The sequence below is a fragment of the Amphibalanus amphitrite genome, unplaced genomic scaffold (assembly GCF_019059575.1).
Source record: "Amphibalanus amphitrite isolate SeventyFive unplaced genomic scaffold, NRLGWU_Aamphi_draft 000046F_arrow, whole genome shotgun sequence".
Classification (NCBI taxonomy): domain Eukaryota; kingdom Metazoa; phylum Arthropoda; class Thecostraca; order Balanomorpha; family Balanidae; genus Amphibalanus; species Amphibalanus amphitrite.
Genome location: NW_024881542.1, coordinates 167,557 through 177,949, shown reverse-complemented (window position 1 = coordinate 177,949; position 10,393 = coordinate 167,557).

The following is a 10,393-nucleotide window of genomic DNA, read 5'->3' as shown; positions in this document are numbered from 1 at the left end:
CAGACACGTATCAATGACACATAAGTCTCATATACAAACTGGCTTTAAACCAAACATTGCAGGATCACTGCAGTATCCGGTATCTCTGTCGGTGAGTTCTAATGAGTGAAACATAACATCGGAACAAGATGCGGCTGAATATTGCACAGAGGCGGATCCAGCTCAGAGGTTTGGGGGGGGGGCAAACCATAAAAATTTATCGATTCTTTCCATGCATCGTCCATAGGCGTAATGTTAAAATCATGCCGTTTGGGGGGGGGGCAAATGCCCATTTTGCCCCCCCCCCTGGATCCGCCACTGGTGAGCCTTGGATAAAACTTGTACTTCTCATGTAAAGCCCACATTATTCCAATATTAGCATGCATCGCTGCTTTTCATCACAGAAGCAAGTTCATGATCATGAATGCTTCTATGCGCAGCATGCCCGACGATGACATCGTATTGCATCAGTTGCCAGCTCATCAGCACAGTATCAAACCGATAATGGGCTTACGGCGTCCTAATGAGCGTTCGTTTCAACAATTCCGCCCGACGCCGACCATCACAATGGTCTCACACGACTGGGCGGCCGGCTTTTCGTGTCAAACGACCCAACTCGGCGTCATCACGGGCCGGCGAGCGGCGGCTCTGGTCGGGACGGGTGGTGCGATCGACGGCGGCCGCCGCCAATGGTCGGCCAGATTGGCCGGCCGATCGCCGGGCAGATGTCGGGGGGAGGGGGAGGGGAGGGAGAGGGGCTGCTGACCCAGCTGGGGCTCATCAGCAGCGGCCGGAGCTCTGCCACCGGACGACCGCCGGCGCCGCCACACACACGGCGCGGTAAACATGCAGACGTTACATGCATAAACAGGTGGGACGGCTCAGTGACATGATGCAACGCAACGCTTCTGCGCTTCGGCGCTGGAATTTATGGCTGTTTTAGAATCCGTGTGTCGTTTGGAGGCGACGAATGATGACCAACTACCAAGCCGTTGATCAAGTTCTTGAAATGCTGACGAGCCGGCGAGTGACGAAGGCATGTTCTTGAAGGAACTTTATCCGATTCTGATACGATCCGCAGACTATACGGGACTTTGTGCGACTCAGCTATATTCCCCGGCGCTGAGGCCATCGTCGACCCTATCTGCTGCACAAGTTGTGAGCTGCAGCCCCGCTCGTTTCCGAGCTGCCGACTAGACCTTCCGGAGCTCAGTAGTGTCGCCGGCCTACCGCCGGAAACGACTTTTAAAAACAGGCCCGGTCTGTGCGGCTCCCGGACAAACAATTCAAAGCCAAACAGGCGGAGAGCGGCGCGGAAAGTTGGTACCGGCTGACATAGTCAGGCAGGCCGCCGCGCCGCCCAGACGGCGCTGCAGGATAAAGTACGAGGGAGGGGAAGGAAATGCGCTTGGGATATTGTGTTGTTACCAACAAAGCAACGTTTAGTGTGCTCGTCCTGCTAGAAATGAGAAGAAAACAAAACTTAAGTGATGGTGAAGTACAGGCATCAGTGGTACTGTTTAAAGTCAGGAATGTTATTATCTATAACTTATTTGGGCTTGGGCAATTAATTTAAAAAAGAAATATATCAATGCTTAGTTATTCAATCTATCAGCGTAGCGTGATATATACCTACCTCGCATCGCAATATAGACCTTCCTATGTTTTCATAATGTTCCTTCAAGATTTTCGCTTCAAATGATAACGAACGCACTATCCTGCACAATAGGTACACACACATACCTACCAAACTGGGGCTCCACATCAAAAATGAATATTCCGATTGTCATGTTTGGCACATGCCTATAGCTGCAAGAAATTGCTCTAATTATTTACAAAGTCAAATGCAAAATCCTCCAAGAGTTTCGCTAAACAAATTGTTCGGGTCATGCAGCACCAGATCCATGGTAAATTGTCAAACTTGCTGAAGGGAAACAAGCAAATCGGGAAAGTTGCTACCAACAAAGGAAACTGTGATTCACGACTGTGAAATGTAACACACATTCAGCTTAGAATCAATTACTTGTACATAATTGCTGTCTTACTTATACATTGTTTGACCTTATAAGGCATATGTCTATTAGAAGCCTTATCTCTTTCATTTTCCTCATCCTGTCCTTATTATGCTTCACCAAGAATAGCAGCTAATTCAGAGAGTCTGGGTTTCTGTGAGCCGCGGCTCATGACAGCTGCCGGCTCGTTACACGGTCTCGTGGGTGTTTCCCGCGCCCACCCTCAGCCGGCCTTCATGGTGATAGGGAGGAGGCCCGCAAAGACCATCTCCACCCCCACACACTGGCTAATTGCGGCGGACAACTAAGCCGACTGACTAATTGTGGGAGCATTGACGAATTGTTGGGCGAGAGAGGGGGTACTGATGGAGGAGAGAGGGAGAGGGGGTAGAGCGAGCAGAGGTAGAGAGAGGGAGGTGGAGGACGAAAGAGTGAATTGGGCAGTGGATGGGAGGCGACCTGCAGTAGACGTTAGACGGTGAAATGTGGAAGGTGAATTGTAGACGCAAGACGATGGATATAATTGACGGGAGACAGGAGCTTTGCACGGTGGACGGTGGACGATGGACGATGGACGATGGACGGTGGACGGTGGACGGTGGAAGGTGGAAGGTGGAAGGTGGACAGTGGACAGTGGACAGTGGACGGTGGACGGTGGACGGTTGGTGGTGGAAATTGAACGGTGCAAGGAACACAGTGATGAATTAACAACGGAGAATGTGCAGCGAAAGATGCACGTATGGTATAATTACTCACTCAGAGAAGGAGGTCTGCTCATTGTTCCGAGATGGACGATAGACGGTGCCGGTATAAAGGGCAGGCTGACTGCCGGCAATGTTGACGTTCAGCAGAACCACAGGTGGTTTATATTTGAGACACCGTCTCGAGTCAGTCCATCAGCCCCGGCGAGCTCTGCCCGGCCGCAGTCCAGCTGGGGTGAGGAAAACTGGGCCCACCTGCTGTCAGCTGGCTCCTCGCCAGATGCCCCGCGGCCGCAGCCGCCCGGAGCCGGTCACGTGACCTAGCGCCCCGGGCAGTATTTGTCCGACCGCCCGCAAGCCACGGTCGGTTGCCATGACGACGGCCCTCTGAGCCGCATGGCCTTGCTGTTTAGTAATGTCATGCCACGCGTCGCTGATATAATGCATTCCTCGTAGAACGTCGTCATTTGATAAGCTTATATGAGGTCGTTCATTGACCCGTATTGGGTGATCACAATGCCATTCATTTGATCCTAGAGGAAGCTGAAAATAAGAGTCCTTCTTCCCTGTTGAATAAGAAGTTGATCAGTGGCTTGGATTTTGTGGCGTCTGCGCATTGAGGCGTCGGGTACCTAAATAGACCTCAGAGCAAATGCCGTGGAAATAGACATGGGAGTGGTAACAAGTTTCATTCAATGGATCCAAGACGACGATCGACTGGATTTCGATACAGCCTCCTGGCTATGAACTTCGGTCAGGTCACATTATAAACGCCTGGTAAGAAATGCAATTTTATTACAGCTTCTAGCTATAGCCTAAAACCTGGCTTCACGGTTCAAAACGGCCGAGACTCGGCGGAGCTGCGTTGCGGAACAGTCTATCGTCATTCGTCAGGCGCTTACCACTGCTGCCATCTAGCGTAACTTTTGTAAGTACGTGGTTAAAGGAAATAGTTCACTTTTTAACATGGGTTTTGAACTGGAATAGCAGTTCCGTAGCCTGGGCTGAGACGAGCATAAATCAGGGGCTTTTACAGCCCAACGATCACCCTAGGCAAAGATATTCTATTTCTCGTCCCGAAAAAGGTGTCTTGCGTTGAGGATGTGTGCCTTGCATATATTCGCATCCAGTATGAAACATGGGTGTAACTTTGTATACTTTCGAGGTCCCATGTGGGACCCCAATGCGAACATTTGGGACCCCAATTGTCATTTTGGGACCCCAATAGTGGAGGCCCCCGGCCCCGAGAGTCGAGACGCACCAGCTACTTTACAAACGGAGGTCTGATGTTCATATAGAAGGTTCTCTGTATAAATAGGAGGCCCCTTGGACAAATAGGAGACCCCTTGGACAAATAGGAGGCCCTGTTGGACAAATGGGAGCCCCCCTGGACAAATAGGAGGCCCCCTGAACAAGCAGGAGGCCCCCCCCGGAAAACAGGAGGCCCCCTGGAGAAATAGGAGGCTCTCTGGACAAGCAGGAGGCCTCCTGGACAAATAGGAGGCCTTAGACAAATAAGAGGCCCCTAGACAAATAGGAGGCCCCATGGACAAATAGGAGGCCCTCTGTACAAATAAGAAGCCCCTGAACAAATAGGAGGCCCCATGGACAAGTAGGAGGCCCTCTGTGCAAATAGGAGGCCCCCTGCAAAAATAGGAGGCCCTAGACCTAGACAAACAGGAGGCCCCTTTCACAAAAGGAGGCCTCCTGGACAATTAGGAGCCCCCTGGACAAATAGGAGGCCCCTTTCACAAAAGGAGGCCCCCTGGACCATTAGGAGGCCCCCTGGACAAATAGGAGGCCCCCTGGACGAATAGAAGGCCCCTGGATTAATAGGAAGCCCCTGAACAAGAAAGAGGCCCCTGGATAAAGAGGAGGCCCCCTAAAAATAGGAGCCCTCTGGATAAATAGGAGGCCGCATGGAAAATAAGAGGCTACTTTAACCAATAGGAGGCCCCCTGGACAAATAGGAGGCCCCCTGAACAAGTAGGAGGTCCGCTGGACAAATAGGAGGCCCTCTGGACGAATAAGAGGCCTCTTGGGCAAATAGGAGGCCCCCTAGAAAATAGCAGGCCCCTTGGACAATTAGGAGGCCCCCTGGACAAATAGGAGGCCCCCTGTACAAATAGGGGACTTCTTGAACAAATAGGAGGCCCCATGGACAAGTAGGAGCTAGAGGCACTCTGTACGAATAGGAGGCCCCCTGGACCTGGGCAAGTAGGAGACCCCTGGACAAATAGGACGCCCCTGCACAAATATGAGACCCCTGGTCGAATAAAAGACCCCTGGATAAATAGGAGGCCCCTGGAAAAATAGGAGGCCCCTGAACACGTAAGAGGCCCCCTGGATAAAGAGGAAGCCCCTGGAAAATAGAAGTCCCCTGGATAAATAGGGGACCTTTTGGAGAAACAGGAGGCCTCCTGGACAAATAGGAGGCCCCCTAGACGAATAGGAGGCTGCTTGGACAAATAGGAGGCGCCATTAACCAATAGGAGGCCCCCTAGACAAATAGGAGACCCTCTGTAACGGTAAGAGGTTCTCTGTACGTACAAATAGGAGACCGGCGCTCGACCTGTAGAAGCTTAGCTGTATGTACAAAAAGGAGGCTCTCTGTGCAAGTAGTCGAAGTAGGAGGCTCTCTGTATATACTGTGTACCTACAAATAAGAGGCCACCTGGGCAATTTAGATGCTACACAAATCGGAGGTCAACTATAAAAAAGCGGGACTCTGTTGGAATACCTGTTTGAATAAATTATTTTCCTCATATTCAAACTATTTAATCCTCGCCCGCACATGGGGGGGGGCAGTGGTTGCCAACCCCCCCCCCCCACCCCCCACCCCCCAGGTAGTTTTTTCTGCTCTTCACTCAACATTTTGATTGCTAGAAGCCGGATGTTTCGTATAGCTGCTTCTCTATCCTTTCTTAGCGTTCACTGAAAATTTAAAGTTTCTGTGGTTTTTGGTTTCGGAGATATGACCTTATTCTTCAGGTGATGTCATAACCCAAATGACAAATACCCAATATATTGCGTTGGCTATGGGTCTTGTGAGCTTTTGACACTTTGATTTCGGCCTTTTTTGCCAGTCTTACCTCCCACCTATCATGGAACATGTTGTTCGATGATGTAGAGATGCCAGGGTCAGGGTCAAGGTCAACCTAGGTCGTCTAAAAATATTGCGTTTTAGGCAAGCTGAATTTACTTTCGCGAAGTTTCTTTGACTGTTTTTTTTTTTTGGTAAAAGCTTCTCAATTCATGATCTCATGTAATATGGACACATTCACAATCGGTGCACACTGCACACATCAGTATACACACAGACACGCACAGACATACAAAAACATATCATTAACCTTGACCTAACTTGACCTGAAATGACCACAGCCAGCAAAAACCTAGTCGGATAGTGTGACAAAGAGGTTCTTGCTGGCTTGGCACCACAATACGGCAGCGTCATCGGTACATGATGAGCAGCGCACGTGATATTCCAACGGGCAACGGTGACCCCAAACAGCAACAATCTTTAGTTTGACCTGACCTGGAAGGTCAATGACTGACCTGATGAGATAAAATTTGGTATCATTGGATTCGTCTCTTCCCAAAAAAAATTGTTGCTCTTGACCGTGAAGCTTAAAATCTTAAAAAGGAAAAATTGTGGTGATGTTGAATAAAATACCTACACAAGCAGCGGGCCAGCCCATCATACCGATGACACTGCCGTATTAGTGCCAAGCCAGCTATAGAACAGCTCTTTGCCACACTATCCGACTAATTTGCTGGCTGTGGTCATTTCACGTCAAGTTAGGTCAAGGTCAATGATATGTGTTTGTATGTCTGTGTATGTCTGTGTATGTACTGATGTGTGCACAGATTGGTTTGTGTGTCCCTATTAGGTACATGAGATCATGAACTGAGAAGCTTTTACTAAACATGCAATCAAAGAAACCTCACGAAAAGTAAATTCAGCTTGCCTAAAACGCAATAATTTTAGATGACCTAGGTTAACCTTGACCCTGACCCTTACATCTGTACATCGCAAAACATGTTCAATGATAGGTGGGAGGTAAGACTGGCAAAAAAGCCTAAATCAGGTTGTCAAAAGCTCGCAAGGTCCATAGCCAACGCAAGATATTGGGTATTCGTTATTTAGGGCATGACATGACCTGAAGAAAAAGGTCATATCTCCAAACCCAAAAGCCACAGAAACTTAAAATTTTCAATGGACGCTGAGAAAAGATAGAAATCCAGCTATACAAAAAATCAGGTTTCTAGCTTTAAAAATGTTCAGTGTATGAGCAGAAAAGCTAACTTGGGGGTGGCAACCCTCCCCCCCCCCCCCCCAGGTGCGGGCATGTCCGTGAAGTTAGCGTCAGCAACAGCAACGAATACAGCGTCGGATTCAGAATCGCTTCAAAAAGTGCCGTCAGGTCAATTGGGGGAAGCGGAACACGAATATGACATTTATTTTGCCCTAGCTCCCTTCCTTCATCCCTTAATCGTCCCTTAAAGGACGGGGCGCGTCAAAAGTGCCCCAAGGCTTCGTCTGATCGCCAAAATAACGGTCGCAATCGATTCCTCGGGTCAATATCTAACCTCAGTCGAAGGTTCCAGACCTGTGGCTCCTATCCCTCATCCCTTAATCGTCCCTTAAAGGACGGGGCGCGTCAAAAGTGCCCCAAGGCTTCGTCTGATCGCCAAAATAATGGTCGCAATCGATTCCTCGGGTCAATATCTAACCTCAGTCGAAGGTTCCAGACCTGTGGCTCCTATCCCTCATCCCTTAATCGTCCCTTAAAGGACGGGGCGCGTCAAAAGTGCCCCAAGGCTTCGTCTGATCGCCAAAATAATGGTCGCAATCGATTCCACGGGTCAATATCTAATCTCAGTCGAAGGTTTCAGACCTGTGGCTCCTATCCCTCATCCCTTAATCGTCCCTTAAAGGACGGGGCGCGTCAAAAGTGCCCCAAGGCTTCGTCTGATCGCCAAAATAATGGTCGCAATCGATTCCTCGGGTCAATATCTAACCTCAGTCGAAGGTTCCAGACCTGTGGCTCCTATCCCTCATCCCTTAATCGTCCCTTAAAGGACGGGGCGCGTCAAAAGTTCCCCAAGGCTTCGTCTGATCGCCAAAATAATGGTCGCAATCGATTCCTCGGGTCAATATCTAACCTCAGTCGAAGGTTCCAGACCTGTGGCTCCTATCCCTCATCCCTTAATCGTCCCTTAAAGGACGGGGCGCGTCAAAAGTGCCCCAAGGCTTCGTCTGATCGCCAAAATAATGGTCGCAATCGATTCCTCGGGTCAATATCTAACCTCAGTCGAAGGTTCCAGACCTGTGGCCCCTATCCCTCATCCCTTAATCGTCCCTTAAAGGACGGGGCGCGTCAAAAGTGCCCCAAGGCTTCGACTGATCGCCAAAATAATGGTCGCAATCGATTCCTCGGGTCAATATCTAACCTCAGTCGAAGGTTCCAGACCTGTGGCTCCTATCCCTCATCCCTTAATCGTCCCTTAAAGGACGGGGCGCGTCAAAAGTGCCCCAAGGCTTCGTCTGATCGCCAAAATAATGGTCGCAATCGATTCCTCGGGTCAATATCTAACCTCAGTCGAAGGTTCCAGACCTGTGGCCCCTATCCCTCATCCCTTAATCGTCCCTTAAAGGACGGGGCGCGTCAAAAGTGCCCCAAGGCTTCGTCTGATCGCCAAAATAATGGTCGCAATCGATTCCTCGGGTCAATATCTAACCTCAGTCGAAGGTTCCAGACCTGTGGCTCCTACCCCTCATCCCTTAATCGTCCCTTAAAGGACGGGGCGCGTCAAAAGTGCCCCAAGGCTTCGTCTGATCGCCAAAATAAGGGTCGCAATCGATTCCTCGGGTCAATATCTAACCTCAGTCGAAGGTTCCAGACCTGTGGCTCCTATCCCTCATCCCTTAATCGTCCCTTAAAGGACGGGGCGCGTCAAAAGTGCCCCAAGGCTTCGTCTGATCGCCAAAATAATGATCGCAATCGATTCCTCGGGTCAATATCTAACCTCAGTCGAAGGTTCCAGACCTGTGGCTCCTATCCCTCATCCCTTAATCGTCCCTTAAAGGACGGGGCGCGTCAAAAGTGCCCCAAGGCTTCGTCTGATCGCCAAAATAATGGTCGCAATCGATTCCTCGGGTCAATATCTAACCTCAGTCGAAGGTTCCAGACCTGTGGCTCCTATCCCTAGATATTTAGATATTTAGATATTAGATATTATATATCTAACCTCAGTCGAAGGTTCCAGACCTGTGGCTCCTATCCCTAGATATTTAGATATTGACCCGAGGAATCGATTGCGACCATTATTTTGGCGATCAGACGAAGCCTTGGGGCACTTTTGACGCGCCCCGTCCTTTAAGGGACGATTAAGGGATGAGGGATAGGAGCCACAGGTCTGGAACCTTCGACTGAGGTTAGATATTGACCCGAGGAATCGATTGCGACCATTATTTTGGCGATCAGACGAAGCCTTGGGGCACTTTTGACGCGCCCCGTCCTTTAAGGGACGATTAAGGGATGAGGGATAGGAGCCACAGGTCTGGAACCTTCGACTGGGGTTAGATATTGACCCGAGGAATCGATTGCGACCATTATTTTGGCGATCAAACGAAGCCTTGGGGCACTTTTGACGCGCCCCGTCCTTTAAGGGACGATTAAGGGATGAGGGATAGGAGCCACAGGTCTGGAACCTTCGACTGAGGTTAGATATTGACCCGAGGAATCGATTGCGACCATTATTTTGGCGATCAGACGAAGCCTTGGGGCACTTTTGACGCGCCCCGTCCTTTAAGGGACGATTAAGGGATGAGGGATAGGAGCCACAGGTCTGGAACTTTCGACTGAGGTTAGATTTTGACCCGAGGAATCGATTGCGACCATTATTTTGGCGATCAGACGAAGCCTTGGGGCACTTTTGACGCGCCCCGTCCTTTAAGGGACGATTAAGGGATGAGGGATAGGAGCCACAGGTCTAGAACCTTCGACTGAGGTTAGATATTGACCCGAGGAATCGATTGCGACCATTATTTTGGCGATCAGACGAAGCCTTGGGGCACTTTTGACGCGCCCCGTCCTTTAAGGGACGATTAAGGGATGAGGGATAGGAGCCACAGGTCTGGAACCTTCGACTGAGGTTAGATATTGACCCGAGGAATCGATTGCGACCATTATTTTGGCGATCAGACGAAGCCTTGGGGCACTTTTGACGCGCCCCGTCCTTTAAGGGACGATTAAGGGATGAGGGATAGGAGCCACAGGTCTGGAACCTTCGACTGAGGTTAGATATTGACCCGAGGAATCGATTGCGACCATTATTTTGGCGATCAGACGAAGCCTTGGGGCACTTTTGACGCGCCCCGTCCTTTAAGGGACGATTAAGGGATGAGGGATAAGAGCCACAGGTCTGGAACCTTCGACTGAGGTTAGATATTGACCCGAGGAATCGATTGCGACCATTATTTTGGCGATCAGACGAAGCCTTGGGGCACTTTTGACGCGCCCCGTCCTTTAAGGGACGATTAAGGGATGAAGGAAGGGAGCTAGGGCAAAATAAATGTCATATTCGTGTTCCCCGTCCCCCAATTGACCTGATAGCACTTTATGAAGCGATTCTGAATCCGACGCTGTATTCGTTGCTGTTGCTGACGCTAACTTCACGGACATGGTGCGGGCG